At 42.1% G+C, this 16213-nt stretch overlaps 2 protein-coding genes across 2 annotated transcripts in view; both read left to right on the forward strand.

The window, feature by feature from the left end:
• Nucleotides 1-11485, forward strand: part of ppp1r14bb (protein phosphatase 1, regulatory (inhibitor) subunit 14Bb) — a 244621-nt gene extending 233136 nt beyond the window's left edge. The window contains exon 5 of the mRNA XM_053342932.1: nt 11475-11485. The gene's annotated coding sequence lies outside the window, so the exon portion shown is untranslated. The remainder of the gene's footprint in view (nt 1-11474) is intronic.
• LOC128383301 (pyruvate carboxylase, mitochondrial-like) overlaps nt 1-16213 on the forward strand; it is a 287146-nt gene that overhangs the window by 117908 nt on the left and 153025 nt on the right. The gene's annotated exons all lie outside the window — the stretch shown is intronic.

Below are 16213 nucleotides of genomic sequence, written 5' to 3' on the forward strand. Positions count from 1 at the left end.
GTTCTGAGTTATGCTATAATATAGATAAATGTACAATGTAGCACTTCTTGAATTAAAAAGGACAGAGATGAAAAAAGGTTTGAGATGGGCAGAGAATAAAGATGAAAGACATGAAAGGGTGTTTTAATAAGAGGAAGGAAATTGTATTTACTGTATGTGTTGCCAGGAGGAGGAGGAGCAGTGCTCAGACTGTTTTGTGTGTGTAAAAGTAAAAAAGAAATATTTACAGTAAAAAATAAAAATGGTTGTTGAGCGGAATATGGATTGTCCATAACGAACACCATGTTCAAGCATAAGGGTGTCCATATGTGCACTTGGCACCAGGACACCCTAGGCCGCAGTTCGATGATTGACTTTGTAGTCGTGTCGTCGGACTTGCGGCCGCATGTCTTGGACACTCGGGTGAAGAGAGGGGCGGAGCTGTCAACTGATCACCACCTGGTGGTGAGTTGGCTCCGATGGTGGGGGAGGATGCCGGGCAGACCTGGCAGGCCCAAACGTATTGTGAGGGTCTGCTGGGAACGTCTGGCAGAGTCTCCTGTCAGAGAGAGTTTCAACTCACACCTCCGGGAGAGCTTCGACCATGTACCGGGGGAGGCAGGGGACATTGAGTCCGAGTGGGCCATGTTCCGTGCCTCCATTGTCAAGGCGGCTGACCGGAGCTGTGGCCGCAAGGTGGTCGGTGCCTGTCGGGGCGGCAATCCCCGAACCCGCTGGTGGACACCGGCGGTGAGGGATGCCGTCAAGCTGAAGAAGGAGTCCTATAGGGCCTTTTTGGCTTGTAGGACTCCGGAGGCAGCAGACAGGTACCGGCAGACCAAGCGGAGCGCAGCTAGGGCGGTCTCTGAGGCAAAAACCCGGACATGGGAGGAGTTCGGTGAGGCCATGGAAAAAGACTTCCGGACGGCTTCGAAGAGATTCTGGACCACCATCCGGCGTCTCAGGAGGGGGAAGCAGTGCACCGTAAACACTGTGTACGGTGGGGACGGTGTGCTGCTGACCTCGACTCGGGACGTTGTGGATCGGTGGAAGGAATACTTCGAAGACCTCCTCAATCCCACCAACACGCCTTCTGGTAAGGAAGCAGGGCCTGGGGGCTTGGGTGTGGGCTCTCCTATCTCTGGGGTGGAGGTCGCCGAGGTGGTTAAAAAGCTCCTCGGTGGCAGGGCCCCGGGGGTGGATGAGATCCGCCCCGAGTTCCTCAAGGCCCTGGATGCTGTGGGGCTGTCATGGTTGACACGACTCTGCAGCATCGCGTGGACATCGGGGGCAGTGCCTCTGGATTGGCAGACTGGGGTGGTGGTCCCTCTTTTTAAGAAGGGGGACCGGAGGGTGTGTTCCAATTACAGGGGAATCACACTCCTCAGCCTCCCTGGTAAGGTCTATTCGGGGGTGCTGGAGAGGAGGGTCCGTCGGATAGTCGAATCTCGGATTCAGGAGGAGCAGTGTGGTTTTCGTCCGGGCCGTGGAACAGTGGACCAGCTCTACACCCTCTACAGGATCCTTGAGGGTGCATGGGAGTTTGCCCAACCAGTCCACATGTGTTTTGTGGACTTGGAGAAGGCATTCGACCGTGTCCCTCGGGGGATCCTGTGGGGGGTTCTCCGGGAGTATGGGGTATCGGACTCCCTGATAAGGGCCGTCCGTTCCCTGTATGACCGGTGTCAGAGCTTGGTCCGCATTTCCGGCAATAAGTCGGACTTGTTTCCAGTGAGAGTTGGACTCCGCCAGGGCTGCCCTTTGTCACCGATCCTGTTCATAATTTTTATGGACAGGATTTCTAGGCGCAGCCAGGGTGTAGAGGGGGTCCGGTTTGGTGACCTCAGGATTGGGTCACTGCTTTTTGCAGATGATGTGGTCCTGTTGGCTTCATCAGACCGTGACCTCCAACTCTCACTGGATCGGTTCGCAGCCGAGTGTGAAGCGGCCGGGATGAGAATCAGCACCTCCAAATCCGAGGCCATGGTCCTCAACCGGAAAAGGGTGGAGTGCACTCTTCGGGTCGGGGACGAGATTCTGCCTCAAGTGGAGGAGTTCAAGTACCTCGGGGTCTTGTTCACGAGTGAGGGAAGGATGGAACGGGAGATCGACAGGCGGATCGGTGCGGCGTCTGCAGTAATGCGGACTCTGCACAGATCCGTCGTGGTGAAGAGAGAGCTGAGCCGAAAGGCGAAGCTCTCGATTTACCAGTCGATCTTCGTTCCTACCCTCACCTATGGTCATGAGCTTTGGGTAGTGACCGAAAGAACAAGATCGCGGGTACAAGCGGCCGAAATGAGCTTCCTCCGTAGGGTGGCTGGGCTCTCCCTTAGAGATAGGGTGAGAAGCTCAGTTATCCGGAGGGAGCTCGGAGTAGACCCGCTGCTCCTCCACGTCGAGAGGAGCCAGATGAGGTGGTTCGGGCATCTAATCAGGATGCCTCCCGGACGCCTCCCTGGTGAGGTGTTCAGGGCACGTCCCACCGGTAGGAGACCCCGGGGAAGACCCAGGACACGCTGGAGAGACTATGTCTCTCGGCTGGCCTGGGAACGCCTCGGGGTCCCCCTGGAAGAGCTGGACGAAGTGGCTGGGGAGAGGGAAGTCTGGGCTTCCCTGCTTAGGCTGCTGCCCCCGCGACCCGACCCCGGATAAGCGGCAAGAAGATGGATGGATGGATGGATGGTTGTTGAGCGGGTTGAAGCAGAGGGGAAGAGGCAGAGTTCAAGATGGAAATGCTGTTTGAGTGATGGAGACAGGAAAAGAACAGGTTGGAGGTAAAATGGAGGCAAATGGCAAAGAGACCACTAGAACTCTCCAAACGTGGTGGATGAGAGACATAAGTGAGGGAAGGAGTTAGATGAGAGAGGATTAAGAGGGATAAAGCAGCACCTGAGGAGATTGGGGAAATGTGGAGAAAAACGGTAGATAAAGAGAAGTTTAAAAGTAGAGAAGAAGGGTGAAGGAGAGAGCGATGTAGACGAATACTAAACAAAATAAAACATGCTACCAATACATACATACATACCAATATCACCCCTCCCTTTTGTGACTGTTGAATTATATATCAGTCTTATGTCACATCTGAAAATGTAAATATTCTATGCAGACATTAAGATTACTAATTTGTAGTAATGAAAGAGTGATCACGTTTCAATATATTCTGATGATACTTGATATCAGTGTTTTAAAACGGTCTGAAACTTACATTGAAAAGGTTTCTTATGGATCCTTCCTACTCATATCACACGAGTTGCACGTTATGTTTGGAAGGAGGTTTGTTGCTCTCTGGGAAATACATGTAGACTGAACACTGCTTGTTCTTGTCACTTTTTATTTTATTTTATTTTATTTTATTTAAATATTTTTTGTCAGCTGTCACCATCTTCCCGCCTGCCACACATTTCTTTACAGTTTCCAAATCTTACACAAGTGTGGGGTTAAAAATATATGTGGAAGTATTGGCTTTAAGCTCTAGATAATTCTGTGTTGAGGCACAGCAGTTTCTTTCCTCTGAACTTTGCTCTCTTTCTGCTTTTCCCAGTTGGCCCATCCCTGTGGGTGCACAGATTTAACGAATGGGATGGCACACACTTAAAACAGACTGTATAAACATTTTCCTCAAAATCTTATGAATGTGCACAAAACTGCACCAGTCTAGAAATGTGGCTTTCCCCTCCTCATGCAGCTACTTTTTTCTGTAATTGTGAGTTTTTGTCTCCCATCTAAATGTTGTCCTAGTTGACCTTTGCTTGTCAGCTCTTAATTTCCTTTTTATACCTCCTCTCCCACTTATAATTTGCATGCCTTTCTTAGTTTACACTTGATGCATTTTCCTCAGCTCTCTCCTCTCTATCTCTTATGCTTCATCTTTTTCTCTTCAGCTTTTGCATCTCCAGCTCCAACTATTTACATTTGACCAGGCTATATTGCACTCCGCCTCTGTCTTCTTTGTCAATTCCCGTTACACCTCTCTTTTCCGCCCTCAACTTTGCTTTGTTTCTCTGTCTGTCTGTCTGTCATGTATTTTTAATGCCTTTGAGACCTACAAGTCTTCGCCAGTTGAGCTTGGCTTGAAAATAAAACAGTTGAACTGTGTATCTGTGAGAAAGGAGGGAGTGAATAGGAGGAGAAAAGGTGAGAGGAACAAGGGAAAAGTGATGAGGTGACACATGTAGTTACAGGATTGAGGAGCAAACCAAGGCCTCGTTTGGGATTGGTGGGGTTTTGGATAAAGAGAATAAGACAGGGAGATAAGGAGTGAATTTAAGAAAATGATGTGAAACCAAGACCATCACACATAAAGGATTATAAAGTCAGAGATAGGGGAGTAAAGCCAGCAGTAGTCTACTATCCAAATTGAAACGGGCATGTTCTCAGAGGCACTATGGCAAGTTTTCATCCAAGGATCTGCCAAGACTGGTTTCTACTTTGTACAGCTTTCATTCACAATGCGAAAATGCAGTGTGGTCAGTGCAGCTCTCTGTAAATGCTCAATATAATTCAAAATCACCCTCATAATTACCTATACTGAAAAAGGGCAAAATGCTTTTAGCCTCATTTATAATCATGCAATGACTCATCAGAGAACAATAGCAGCGAGCACCAGGTCAGTACCTGTAGTCAGTGCCTTTCGGGTAGCTTACATTAGAATTGTGTGTGAAAACCTACAGTTCCTTTTTGAATGATGACTCTTACATACAACTCAGAATAATGAGAAGAGTAGAGTAGTGTTCAAGATGTATTTCTCAGGCAGTAAGTGACACAGATAAGATGATTTTTCTGACTGTTTATCATTTTTTGATCCATCACATCTGTTGATTGATAATGGATGAATTGGAGAAAGTGGTTACTTGTTTCTCTCCATTCTGTAGCCTTGTTTGGTTTAGGGAACAGTACACTCACATTTTCCTTTCTGTTCTTGTTACTGTATATAATCAGCATCCTTCTAATGAACATTTATCAAACATTTGATGAACAATTAGAGCGGACAGTTCATCTGTCTTTTGTTTACAATTTTCCATTGGAATAATTTGCACATTAATATCATTCAGTTTGAGTCACAAACTCAGCTCTCTCTCATACAGGACACACTTCTACTTCTACTAGTGACTTTACTGGCATTTTCACTAAACATGGTACTCAACAGCTGGTGCAGGTTTGTTCAGTTGAAACATCTATCAAGTCACATACTTCATCATGCCTCATGCACACCAACAGCATCCCAACTCGGCTCCTGTTTTTGCTCTGAATGCAGTGGGTTGTATTTTTTCAGATATTAAAGCTTTGATGAAGGCATGATCTCCATTATCCAATAATACGGACATTAAATATACCAGATATGAGAGGGGACAACTCTCTGAATCACACAGGTAAAATTGCCAAACAAATGTCTAAACTGTGGTCACAGAGGTCAAGTCTGGCATTTTTATTCATTTCCTGATAAAAATGCATTACTGTTTTTCCGCTCTGCCAATATTTTCTTCATTTTTCTGCTCTAAATATAGATGAATGTGAAATTGAAAAGATGCTGTGGTCTTAATTGACCTGATATCCATCATATTGCATGCATTTAATGTGATCCCAAGCATTTGGAATACTAACTGTGATTGATATAACGTGATATGTTACACATTACATTTTAGAGAATGTGTTCAGTAATCTGTAATCAACAAGCCAAATAGAAATGAAAATGAAGAAGGAAGGAAGGGGGAGGCTGGCAGAGATATGAAGTGAGAATAAAGATGGTGCAACGAAAGAAGGGAAGAGAGGCTAGGAGGGAAGGAGCAGTGGAGGTGTAGTGACCTACTTAGAAAAGAACCAAATGTTGTGTTTCATATACACTGTACAGAGAGAGGGATGAGGAGAGAGACACAGAAGGAAAGTGATGGCAGCGAGAGGAAGGGGATAAATGGATGCTAAGAGCTTGGGAGAATGGAAATGATTGGCAGTCATGTTGGATTGTCTGGTTGCTGTGAATGGAGCCTGTTGTGTTGCCATGTGCATACATATGCACAGAAGTATTATGTGGGCACTTATGTAATGCAAGAAGCACACATACACCTTGCTCAGATTGCAGTTTCATTCTCGTCCTTGCTTCATTTTCTCCATCTGTGCCCATCTGTGTCATCCTGTGTGCTTCCTTAGTTCCTCAGTCCCCCCTCCCCTTTCACCAGCTCCCTCCCTCCCATTCTCTCTCACTGACCACATGTCACCACAGCTTTGTGTGTGTGTGTGTGCATGCATATGTAAAAGAGACAGGGGCATTGTGAGACAGAGGTTGAGCTTAGGTGAGGTTACCTCATATGTCCCTTTTTAAAAAGTTAATGATTAAATCATTAATGTGCAGTGTGTGCACATGCTTCAGCAGCCTGCAGCAGCCTCTGATCTTCATCTCTGCTTGAGTTTTGATTGTGTTGATGGCTTCTTTTAATAATGAACAGAGTTCTTCATATCTTAAAATGTATCATGACCCTCTGGGTCTAGTTACTGCAAGAATACTGAATTAGAATGATTAAAAAAAAAACATGGGATAGGAAAATATTTCTTCTTTGTTCAGTTCCTCAAACAGTTCTAAATTCTCAGCTTTCTGCTGGGCAATGTGTTGGCAGTGCATAATTTTCATTTAGTTTGAGATTGACTTCTCAGTCAGACTCAGTGTATTAATCAAAAAGAAACTGACAAGCTGCCTTTGTCTCTGGCTGTCACTAGTTTTGATTAACTAAAATATAGAAAACTTCTTTGTCAGAAGCATTTATCAAGCAGTGTGTGTTTGCACAAAGTATTAAAAAATGTTAAATTCAGCTAATGTGCAGTCATAAGAGTTTGAATATTATTCAAAGCAAATTAAAGTGTCAAACCATTAACTATGTGAACTACAATTAACGAGACAAGGGAACAAATACATGTTGCCTGTTGACCTTTAGCCTCCACTGCCTAATTCTTGAATAAGGCCTTTTCAAGTATGGGTCGGGGTCAGGGTCACACTGTTGAATCACATTGTGGTGAATGGTATCGTGTTACACTGATGTATTTGGTTGTTGGCAAGTGTTGAGATGCGTTTAACATTGGCTTCGGTGATGGTGATGCACATCCCTGTTATACACATAAGATTTAAACACTGTCAGTGTTTTGACACATGAATATTGACAATGGAGGCTTGGATGTTGTACAATCTTAATTAACCCAGGATTACTGCATTTTTTTTTGTACATCATTTAAATATTTTACATTAAAATGATTATATGATTTTAAACAGGTTTTTATCTGTTATATAGAGCAGCTCTAAATATGTGGCACATATGCAAGCAACAGGTGGTTCAATGAACTGAAGAGGAATGGTAGTTTAGAAAAAGTTGCTATTAAAAAGGAAGTTGTTCTTGGGAAAGGTGGGACATAGATGTAGCCTTGGGAAATGTTTGGCGTCATCAGAGTGAGGAAGATAGGGAATGACTTGGCAGCACTGATGAAAGTTGAGAGATGGTTTGAACTTTTGGGTGAGCCAGAAGGGATAGAGAGGAATCTAGACGAGCCAGACCAATGGGCAAGGTATCCGCCGCGGGGAGAAAAGTGTCATGTGCAGAAAGTCTTTTTTTTTTTTCCTCTTTTTTTTTCTAATATATTTCTATAATATTGTACTGGCACTGAAAATAAGGTACACCAGTAAAAATCCAAATAACTACATTTGATCTGACAGATAGGCTATTGAAGGGATGAATATCAAACACTAGAAATGTTGCTACTGTTGTATGACAGAGTTATTGTACAATAGACTTTGAGTAGCGATTTTGAGACTGTAATTAGGCATTTTAGCGCCTTTTGCTAAATGATTATGACAACATGCTGATGAAAAGTAGGTATACTGTTTACCATGGTTATCAGTTTAATTTAGCATGTTGTGTGCTCACATTTGCTAATTAGCATTAAACACAAAGCTAATGCCAAAGGAAGTCTGTGTGTTTTGTAGGTTTGTGGTCATAACCAAAATATTGGACAAAGGGAAAATTCTGCTAAAACTCACGGTAAGATGCCTCAGGTTATTATAATTCATCTTGTTGAGACTTATCACACATAATACATATCATAATGATCCTGTTCACCCAATGCTGACAGGTTTTATTAGAGCTGTGAATGTAAATGTAAAAGTAAGAAAAAGAGAAACTTAGATGCTAAGAACATAGTGAAGGAGCAGTTATTGAAGGTTATGCGTATAAATCACAGAATTTAACTTCCATGAGGACATTGAAAAAAGCTTTCCATATTTAAACCTTAATTCAACAATTTCTCCAAAGTGATGAAAGTTTGATTCAGACTTTTTTTAGATGGGGCATTGTCATTTTGAGTTAATTCTCTCAGGACTTTCTCAGACTCGTCAGAGTGTAGAGACATCACTAGCTGTCTCCGAAACCATCTAAGTTCAGCCGTCTGGAACAATATCGTCCAGTTAGCTCTTAGTGGGATTTGTTTGTACTCGCCCATCCATATCTAGACATCTTGTGCATTCGTAGCACAACCAAGTATGTCTCATCTTGAAACAATGTTGGGCATGTCTAGAGGTGCATCCAAATTTGACCATCTTGTATATCAGATGTGTGCGTGTGTGCGTGGGTGGGTGGGTCTCATCCCACCTCCAAAGCCCCAAACAGCTTGTAGTGCCGTCACAGACATCTGGTTGCCACTGACTCTAATGGTTCTACTGATGTTTAATACTGCATGAGAGATAAGTGTGTGTGTGTGTGTGTGTGTGTGTGTGTGTGTGTGTGTGTGTGTGTGTGTGTGTGTGTGTGTGTGTGTGTGTGTGTGTGTGTGTGTGTGTGTGTGTGTGTGTGTGTGTGTGTGTGTGTGTGTGTGTGTGTGTGTGTGTGGGGTTGGGGGTGTACAGGGCAGACAGACAGCAAGCATCTGTGCCCATGTATCTCTTCCAGAGTGTGTGTTGTTATTCAGTGTGTGTGTTCATGTAGACAAAACGTGAACATTTTAGGCTAACCTTTTTTTAAGCAGCTGGGCACTTGCAGCTGTTTTTTTTTTTTTTTTTTGAAATCATGAAGAGGAGGAAGGGGTGATGTGTGAGAGATGAAATTGGAAGGGGATATGTGAAGAAACATGAAGAGAAAAGAGAGATTTGAGAAGGGAAGAGGGGAAAAAGAGGATGCAATCGCAGGAGATGGCAGGTGAGGAGATGCAGTAGGTGACGAGAGGATAAATGCAGGGATGTGAGAAATGGACAGGAGTGGAGGGGGGAAATGAAAGAAGACGGGGGAAAGAGTGGAAATAAGAGTAGAGGCAAGGAGAATATGAACGGAGAGGAAAATTAGAGAGGAGTGGAAGCAAGGCAGAATTGGCAATAATTGATAGAAAATTCAGAGAGCGAGAAAAGGGAGAAAATGAAAAGGAGGAAAAACCAGAGAGCAGCAGAGATCCTCTATTGCTCATTAGGGTCATTATACCTCTGTCTGGAGTATGCACACACACACACACTTGCACACACACACTGAAAGGATTGAAAGGAGAAGCCAATTTAGCCGGGTATCAAAAAATGAGCCTTTTGATGAAAGGCAAGAAGGGACTGTGTGTGTGTGTGTGTGTGTGTGTGTGTGTGTGTGTGTGTGTGTGTGTGTGTGTGTGGTGTGTGTGGTGTGTGTGTGTGTGTGAATCTCTTTCCCCAAGAGTGTCAAAGTAGTTAGTACTTGGTAACAAATATGGTTTTGCTATTAAGGACACACACATGCACAAATATTTTGGGCGTTGGTCTGTAATTGCTCTCCTGGTGGTCTTAGGTGCGAAAAGAGATGATATGAGTGTATATGAGGACAGAAGGAAAAATAAGTCAGAGAAAGGAAGGAAAGAGTTTAAATGAAGTAAGAATGAAAGGATAAATAAAGCCAGGGATGCCCTAGGGACTCAGACAGAGCGGTAGGAAAGAGGGAGAGTGAGGTAGATAATGGTTTTGTGAGATGAAAAAAAAAAATTGAACCTGTATAGAGACAGGAAATGAAGGTGAAATTGAAAGGATAGGAGGAAAATTGAAATAGAAGAGGGGTGGAGTGGTTGTATTTTGGATTCAGGTACTCCAATGAGTTGTGGACTGCCAGGCGAGCTTTAGACGAACACATGTCGAGCACAGCTACAGACAATAACAGTCAGTAAAACCTGAAAGGCGGTGAAACTGCCCACATGATGGGCTTAAAGATGCAATTTGGATGTTATCTTAAAATATCCACTAATATCTTTGAGGGGTAAACCTTAAGATGAAAAGATATTAAACATAAACCAGTAAATGAAATACAAATAATTACCATTTAGCTAAAAAAGCTTCCACCAACATTGAGGTCACAATGGTTTCTTCTCATATTAGCAAAGCAAATAATGTCCAGTTAACTCTTAAAGTGAATCAAAATGAATCGGTCACGGCTCTCTTGTTTTTGGGAACGGCTAATGGAGGGTTGCAGGGAATGACTTGTAATTAAAATAAGACCAATATGCCTCGCTGTCACCATATTGGTCACCAGTCAGAACGGCTGGAAAAAATGTTATCAGGCTCTCTGGCTCAGCCATTAATTCTTAGGGGACTTCTGAAGTAATGATTTAAAAAGGGGGTTGTGTTGTGATATTGAAGTTTGAGGAAGGTCTCGGTAACGATCCGCAACAGGCATCGGTTCTACAGTCGATGTCATTGACGTTCAATGTTATAGAAGATCAAAGGAAGGCTCCTCTTGCCTAATAGCCAATAGTATCACTCGGGTGACCTTTCGGTGTCTTGAATAATCCAGTAAGAAAGGACAAATGATCAACAGGATCAGGTGGTTGCTGGGGGAAAAGATGTACTGGGGATTTGAACATAATGCATAATTACATGCAAATATTTAATTCTTCAGAATCTGCAGATTTTGTAGACATCTCATATCTGCCGTCACTATTTGATGGTCAATGTTGTCTCCCATCTTTTGGCCTGATTTACAATATCATAAGCAGAGCCAAACCAGTGATACTGCATGACTAAATCTGTAGAGGTTTAGCCAGTTTATCTGAGCCTCTGAAGACAGTCGACTTCTGTGAGATAAGAGGATTCTACAGGACACTTGTGTGTGTGTGTGTGTGTGTGTGTGTGTGTGTGTGTGTGTGTGTGTGTTTGTGGGCGACGTCAGTACTATGTCAACTCTCAATAGAAATAGTTGTAAAGTAAGTCCTTCTTTAGGTTCTCCTCACACAAGCTGCCATGTGATTTTCTATGTATTTTTCTATTGTGCAGCATGTGCTGTTTTTCACATATGCAGCTTTCTTCAGTTTATGTATTCCACATTCAGTTCTGTTGGAATTTGTTACATTATTGAAGACATCAAGGTTTTATTTTCATACACATTCATGAATTACTGTTGTATCTATTTTGTTCATGCACAAGTTTGACTAAATGTGTGTAAGAAGCAGAGATGCGAGATTAAGAGCTTAAGTTCACCTGTCACTCATTCCTGTGGCTGCCTTCACTTTTCATTTGTTCTCAGACTGAAATCAGAGGTTATTTTGTCATTAACACCTGACTACATTAAATGCTAATATGAATACTAGGGCTTGTTTTGTCTGCACATGTAAAATGTGAAAACCTGGTAAAGACCAGCTGAATACAAGACAGCCATTCAGGAAGAGATCAATTTCACTAATTGGATATTGTGGTGAACATACTGGCTCGGGAGGCCTTGAGGCAGCATACCTTGATCAGACTTTGACTAAAAAGAAAAATTATGGGCATATGGCAAAGACGTGCACCTGCAATAAGTCTGCAGAGAAACACAGTTTTGAAGGACGTGAGTAATTAAATTTAGGAAATGGCCAGATTTTTCCAAGGCTGCCCATTTACTGTCACCAGACTCCTTGGGAGTCAACCCACTTACAGATTTAGCTATGAAAGGAAAAAGAAACAAGATACTTCTGAGACACTGAGTCACTAAAATGAGTGACCAAGTTGTGAAGTTTCAACACTATCTGTGTCAAATTATGTGAAGTGTTGCTTTTTTCCTGTTTGTCTTGAGTTCCTCCTAATGTATTGTGCTCTGCTAACCCCCAAAACTTTCTTGGGAAGAAATTCCAGAAGTAATACAGTTGTAGGTTGAGAGGGTGATGTGATACAGATTACATCTTCTAATACATCTAGCCTATATAAAAATGAATTACACAAAAGCACAGCAGCATGAATTTTTCACGAGGCGATTCTCAAGCACAACTTTTAAGGCATCTGGGTTTTTTTTTTTTTTTTTTTTTTTTTAGCCAAAAGCCATTAATGACAAACTTGGTTCTTTCCTTCTTCACTTCTCTTCCCCACTGTCTTGCTTCTCTTCGATCACCTCGCCCCTCTCACCTACAAACCACCCTCCCTGCCTTGATTCATCCACACAGCTTGACTTCAAACATTAACATGGCACTTATATTCTCTTCTCTCCTCATGTTTGTGTGTTATTCTGTCTCTTTCCCTTTATTACTCTCTTTACCTCTCTGTGCATCTGCCTCTCCGTCTGCTCCTCTCCCTCTCTAATTGGTACGCTATCAGTTGGAGCTCAGATAGTGCTGTCACTTTCTGTCTTTCTGCTTCATACACAGAGCTGGGAGGCAATGTGTGTTGCCTTGCTGTTTCCTCTCCATGCATTAGCTTCAAGTGTGTGCGCGCTGTCTCTTTCAACTCCATACGTAAACAAAACCTGACAACGAAGAGGGAAAATTTAACTAGTAAGCTCGAGGAATGAGAGTTGGTTGAAGTGAGAAGGTGAAAGGCTAGATAGGGGAGAGAGAGGCCTGGTAGAAGAGTCTGATAAGTAAGGGGTGCAGAAGGAAGTGGTTAAAAGGAGAAATTAACTTAATGGTGAAGGGCTTGAAGACTGTCTCAGAGTGCTTTCATTGTTAATACAAAAGGAAGCCAACTGAAATCTAGTTTGGGGTCCACTTGAGGAGCCTGAGGATTTGGGGGCATTACCGTGTTACAGCTGCTAAATGTGTTCAGACAGTAACAAGGATCTTGTTCAGGCATTTGTAGAAACCACCTAAGGCGCATAATCAAGGTTGTTTTACGTCTCTGTTCCTCCAGCTTTGATTTTTTTGCCCCTTGAGTGAGCCAGCAGCAATGGACTGCAACATGTTTTAAAAGCAGATTTTAAACGTACAAGCTGAAGTTGGGTTTGTTGAGGCCGTGAGTCATTTGTCATCTAAACATTCAGTGATTGGACCAGTAAAAATCAGGCCAGACTGTATTGGTTATCCATTGGATTAAAACACCTAAACCTAGAGGTGTATTGTGGCTCTGTGACACTAATAATACATCCAAAAAAAGTATATATACACAGGAGCTAATATGAACATGCAGACACTGGCTTCAGAGTTCCAAATGTACCAAAATAATTTAGGTCAACTGAGGAGATTGTCGCCTATCACTCAAGTTAGGTACAATAAAAAGTAATTAATATGATGTTAATTCAATATGAAACCAATAATACTTTATCAGAACATATAGTTGCAACCAATTCACTCAACTTAAAGCTGCACCAGTCATTTTTATAACAGACAATGACTCAAATAATGATGTATAATATAAAAGGTATCACTTTAATAACAAACCCACAGATACTTATCACCCAGCTGCAAATGAATACTTGTTCTGTCTCTGCTGGATGTGTAAATAGGCAATTGTTTGCTAACACGTTCATTAGAACAGCTTTAAGTGTTGTTATTTTTTCAGCTTAATGCAGCTTCAAAGTTTAGATTCTGGCAACAAGCAAACTATATCAAACAGTCAGCATAAAAAAAATGAATTCAAGCTTTAATCATCCAACAAAATGTTAATTAAAATATCTCCTGTGATCTTATCATAGTCAATAGAAGTTGGAACAGTTTCAGGTTTGAAGCCCTTTGGATGAATACAGTGAAATGGAGTTCCTCTATTTTTGCTGCTGAGGGCTGTCTCTCTCATTCATATATAATTCACAGTGGTGACTGTGATATTTATCTCTGTGATAAATTGCAAGGCACTGTGATGAATCCACTGTGACAAATGCACACACATTTTATAATGTGCAGGTCTAGTTATTGCCCACTTGTTAAAAATGTATTTCGTTGAGGCTCTGATAGCACTTAGTGTGTTCAGACGTCACAATAACACTTTCTGTTACCTAAAATAAAATTTCAAATAAAAATTTAGAAGATGAGTAATTTTACTTTACTGATGTTCCCTTACCTTTTTAAAATTTAAAGGCAGGGGTCAAGTGAGATAGTGTAACAGTGTTCAGGCCGTTGGCATTTTTATTTTTGCTTCAGTTATTTTTTTTGCTTTGTTTTTTGTTTTATTTTTTTTTTAACTTTCCTCCACACGCTCAGTAAGTTTTATGACTGGTGCTTCTGAAATCCATCCAGAAACTATTCTGACGTTTTTGAAAATGCATGGCTGTCAGCGGGGAAATCGGCTTGTTTATCTGAATTCCTGAGAAGGGAGAGTGCATTTTTTAGACATTTGAGATTTTTCATTTTTTAAGAAGGTAACAGCAGGCCAGTCAGAGAGGATTTTGAACGTGGCCATGGCAGACTAACACTCTTTCATACAATGTCAAACAAATGACCTATGCTGCAGAGGAGAATTTCTGAGGGATAGACTTCAAACACAGAGAAATGTAAGGGGGCTGTTGATGGTCAGATGGTGACAAATAACAAGCTGGAGCACAGGGCGAAGAATATCTGAGGAATATACTACAAAATAAATGGAATATGCTTTAAGAAATGAACAAAGTGCAGAATAAAAATGTGTGAATCTGTGAAAAGACTACTGGATATATTATTAGAAATAAATCAGTAATGAGCTGGAAATCTTCACGCATTTGGTTATCCACAGGAGTCCACAGGGAGTCAGTGAGTGTCAATAGGGGAACAAATCAGTGCATGTATGCGTCAGCGAGACAATTTCACCGCCTTTTGTCGTTAAATTATTACTATCTGTGACTACCCAGAGAGCGTGAGAGAAAGGGAGTTAAGACAATGACATGGAGAGAGTGTCAGAGAAGAAAGTGGGGTTTTCTTGTTAGACAGCACCCTGGGCTGAAAGAAGCTGACACCTTGACTTCAATTATTAACACAGTACCTAGCTTTTCATTCAGTCTGGCCTGTATCTCTCTATTCTCTCTCTCTCTCTCTCTCTCTCTCTCGCTCGCTCTGTGGCTCTAGCTACAGGATCTTTAGTGGCTCTGTTCAGGTTTGAGTCCTTATTGAGTGTGCGAGATAAAGGCACAAACTCGTTGCTGTGGCACCCTTCATCTCCTATATCTATATGCCCAGAAGCCAAAATTAATACACTTAAAATTCACAAAAGTGCATTATCTCTCATTAGCACATAGCAGACAAAAGTAAATATGGAAATGCTTCCACACAGATTTAATGAGCAAGAAGTGGGAAAAAATATTTTGTTTATTGGGGTTAATTGCTGGAAATTTTCTGATGCAGTACATCGAGCAAGGTTCAGTTTAACTATAAATATTGTGGCCATTCAGGGCACTTTCAATTGTGTGTGCACAGTTTCTGAAAGCCCCCTGGAATTAAAGTCTACCTCCACTCAAACATGCTCTTCTCATTAAAAATCCAATGTAAGGGGCGGGCCTGCAAGCGCCAATTTTGACATCACATCTAGTTTTGAAGCCAATCCTGGTCCAATATTAAACATACACTAGTCTGATATGGAAACTTGAAGCCTCCAGTGTTAGGAAGAGGAAATACACATAGTGAAATAAATAGGAGACATCTTGTGTCCAGCAGTCAAACTTCTGGGATTTACATATTTACAGACTGTGGAATTTATAATGAGGCAGAAGGAGAAGATGCCATTTTAAGGATTTAATTATACTTATTTTCCTGGAAAAACCAGGTCTGTTAATACATGTCTGGAGGGGATCTTTAGATTTTCAGTGTTATTTGTTTTTGTCTACAAAACAACCTCCCTCTGAGTGGCTCCAATTAGAGTTCTTCTGGGGACAATGTTGGACCCGACCCAAAACGTATCCATGGAAAACCTATCCAAATACAACGTGCTTGAATTAAGTTTCAGAAAAGAGACCTGACCTGAACCCACCCAGACCCAACCTGTAATGATCTGAACATAACAGACCTGATCCAAAATGTGGTCAGACTGAACTGACCTGAATAGAGAGAAATTACAAACACCGTCTGCAGCCGAAAGCACTATCAATGAATTAAATCAATTAACAATCAACCGTGGTGA

The sequence above is a fragment of the Scomber japonicus genome, chromosome 22, assembly GCF_027409825.1.
Source record: "Scomber japonicus isolate fScoJap1 chromosome 22, fScoJap1.pri, whole genome shotgun sequence".
Taxonomy (NCBI): domain Eukaryota; kingdom Metazoa; phylum Chordata; class Actinopteri; order Scombriformes; family Scombridae; genus Scomber; species Scomber japonicus.